We start from the raw sequence: 3,856 nt of genomic DNA, 5'->3' as shown, positions 1-3,856 counted from the left end.
TGCTGGAAATACCCCCTCCCCACAAAATCAACTGAATGCCCCCCAAAATTACCATGTTTCAAAAATCAAGAAATGGTAGCTCTTGCAAACATCAACTATCTCTGTTTTTAGAAGAGACCGATTCATAATTTTAGGCAGAATGACAACAAACTAATCTTGGAAAAACAAAAGTGAGGCTTGCTCTTACCTTGGTACAAAGTGAAATGCTCCACCCTCTCCAGGTCCCTCCCCATGCTTCTCTGTCTTCTCCCCTCTCTGGCTGGCTCACAAGCTTCCCAGCAGGCTCACAATGGGCCAGCAGATCCTGCTGGGACAGGACAACAGGGCAAGCACAGTCCGAGGCCCTCTGGCTCAGTATCAGGAAGCCCCTAGGAGTCATCTCCATTTCTCACAAAGGGTTTATGTGCTTGTTGCATGCAAAGACATGTGAAAACATTGCTTTTCCTTCCAAAGAAGCTGTCAAGGTAGTTGACTATGTGAACGCACAATAGCTATACCATTCTGGAGGGTGAGGACCAGTGTACGTAATAAAGTGCCCTGGGCTGGGAGGAGGCCCTGCTAGTTTTGTAAAATAAGAGCAAAGGGAGGCTTCCTAGAGTAATCACTGCCCATCCATCCCACCAGCTGCTCTCATCAAAGGTTGGACTGATCCAAAGGATACGCTGGCATTTGCCGAGGGCCCCAGGAGAAAGCCTGCCCTTTCCAGCAGCTTTGGTAGGCTGCAGAGGACGCCTGTTAGACACACAACTGGGACTCTGCTTCCAATAGATTCTGATGACACCCTCGGGCTAGGCAGCCAGCCGCTCCCCAGCCCGGAGCCTGCTCTCAGACTCCTCTCCCTGGGCTGAGGGCCCGAGCAGGCCGCCAGGCGGATCAAACCAGGCCTGGCCTTTTCCTCACACCACAGGCAGACAGGTGGGGCAGCTGGAGCCGTCTGTGCTCATATGAGAAGAAAACTAGCAAGAGAGATGGGAGACACAGACGGGGCTTTTAGGACACTGGAGGGGCGAGGCAAACGGCCAGGGCGTGATGAGAACAGCGGTGAAGCAAAGAACAATCAAGTCCGTCCTTCGAAGCCACCGGGTGCAGGCACAGGCAGCCTGACCTGACAGACTGTGGCCACCACCCCACTGGACAGTCGCCCAGCAGTTAGAATCTGCCAAGTGGGCCACGGCCCTGGAAGGCAGTGAGTGTGCCTGGGTGGGTGAGTGGGGGGCTGGGGAGGGTATGTGCTTCAGGAGGACAGTGGTCCTCCCCCAAGTCCGGGAGGCAGCCTGAGGTGAAGCCCTGGCGATGGACCCTCCAGATCCAAGAGAACTTGTATGGGCACCACCGTCCGTGGGCTCAGGTGGTCGGTGGCTGAACTAGTGCTTCTAAGGGGGGACTGCCAGCCTCACCCCCGGCCCCAGCAAACAACCGCCCTGAGGTTCACACCACCGAGGTAAACCAGGACCCACACACCGCCGCCCCCCCCCCCACCATTAGGTCATCAGCACTGCAGCTCCCGCCCACAGAGCCACACACGCACACTCAGTGAGGGACTTGCAAGCAGGCGCGCGATGTCAGAGGTTAGGTGGAACAAGAACAGCTCCCCGGTTCTAGTGCCACTTTTCCTTCTATACCCATCAGGCAAACAAAATTGGAGGGACGGGCCTGATGACCCTCCAGCAACCCCGGGCACCTGGGTGCGCGGCCATCAGAATGCAGTCACTGGAATGCCACAGCTGCAATCATCATCGTATTAAAAGAATAACCACCGCTTTCCACAAGTGTTGGCCATCTGCATGTCTTCTTTGCAGAAGTGGATGTTTAAAAAGTAAAAATAAAATAGTAGTTAATGACCAGTGCCAAGCACCCTTGTAAGCACATCATGTCAGAAACGTGAATGTGTTCAACGGGTGGAGGCTGGCATGGTATGCTATTAGCAACTTCAATCAACAAAGTGAGTTCACCCTGGCATAGTGACTCATAAGCAACAGGTCAGGGCACGGACTCAGTGCCCACTAAGCAGGTGGCTGCTGGATTGCTGCACTGCTGCTGAGCATTTTGGCAGCCGTGACATTGAGAACGTGTGAGACCATGTGGAGTGATGTGGACAAATCACGGCTCCTGGTGGAGCTCACCAAGCTAGGGGCCCTCTCCCCCTTCAGCGTCCAGGAAGCCTCGCTGCCCCCTCACCACAATCACTCATCTCTGTGGACAAGTCCTCCTCCCCCTCTCCCTCCCTTCCCCAAAGAGACAAGGGTGACCGGGGAGGCCATGCCCTTGAGGCCCACATGCTTCATTCACCCCTAGTCTTTCCCTTCCAATGCCACAGCATGAGGCCACCTGAGGGAGGCGCTGGAACCACTGAGGGAGTGGCCTCTGCCTACCTTTTGCCTACCATGTCGGCCCCTTCGCTCTCAGTGAAAGAAGGAAACCCAGATGGCACTACCCACAACACGCTCCACCCCTGCCACCTTGCTTTGCTCCCTTGTGAGATCCAGTCACCTGCACAAAATTTCCCTTAAGTGAGCTAGCCTGGCTCCCAAAAGAGGCGTACTGACCTTGATAACACTCCCTTACCACTCACAGATTTGACCTCACAATTTCCCTCTGATCAAGACCCTCACTCACCGTTTACTGATGAAGAATAGAAGGAACTGAGAACATAACCCGAAAAGTCAATTCTACAAAAAGGGTCAAAAGAGGTGACCCTGTGGGAAAGCTCCTTGCCTCCTTGGAATTTTGCCCTCATCTGGCCAGATCTTGGACTGCCAGGCACAACGCTGCCAAAACTATTATCTAGACCAGGTGTCCTTCTCTTTGACCCCATCCTCTTCGAGGCCCACAGGCCAAAGCAGTTCCAAAAGCAAGATGACAGAGTCAGAATGGAGAAAATGCCCAGGAGGGCCATCACCTGGTGTAGAGACATGAGGTCCAGGAAGAATTGAAGGAGAGGAATATTCACGTTGCTTTGGGAAGGGGAGGGAAGGAGAGACCTCCACAGCCCATCCGAAAAGGAAATGAACCCAAATCCTAGTCTGGACTCCAGGAGGAGTAAGACAAGAAGTTGCATTACAGGTCACTTCAACAGATGTAGGAAGACTGAGATCACCCAGTATATAATAGATTGACAATATATCAGGGTGATGTGATAAACACACAGAGCTTCCTGGAGTTGCATTCAGAGATACTAAGCTGCAATCAGACAAAAAAAAAAATCCTGCTATAAGATTTGGTGTGTGCATTGCTCAAGAGGGAGCTAGTGCAAGTTTTTAAGCTAGCAACAAACACGGGTCACGGGGGAGAAAAAGCCACTGTGGCTAGAATGTTCTGTGTGAGGCGTAGAACTGCAGCGATAACACTGAAGAATTTATCAGAGACCAGAAAGGTCTTCTGGATTGTTCTACAAATGAGCAACCCTTGTAAAGGTTTAAGCAGAGGGTGAGGTATTCAGTTTGTACTTAGAAGGTCCATGAAGAGCATCCAAAGGGGGAATGCTCCCAAAAGGGGGGACTATGTATGAGGTTGCCACAGTAGCCCCAGGCAAGAGTGGAAAGAGTGGAGAGAGAATCATCTCAATATGGAAAGTGTTTTGGAGACAGTCTTAACAGTAGACTGGCTGTGAGTCAGAAGAGGAGAAAGAAACCGAGGAGACCCATTGGGTTTTGGCTGAACAATTCTAGGCAGATGGTGGGGCCATTTGGCTAGAAGAGAGATGAGGCAGGTTGGGGAGTCGTTATAAAGAACTCTGATTTGAGACATGTTGAATTTGATTATTAATAGCTCGGAAAATTGAGTTCTATCACAGGATCTCTTAATACCTCTCTGGAGCAAGCTGTGGCTTTTCCTGTCCAGCGTTTTAGGTTCTTCT

This window comes from Condylura cristata, unplaced genomic scaffold (genome assembly GCF_000260355.1).
Source record: "Condylura cristata isolate star-nosed mole 26May11 unplaced genomic scaffold, ConCri1.0 scaffold00034, whole genome shotgun sequence".
NCBI lineage: Eukaryota > Metazoa > Chordata > Mammalia > Eulipotyphla > Talpidae > Condylura > Condylura cristata.
Note: the sequence above shows the minus strand (reverse complement) of the source record.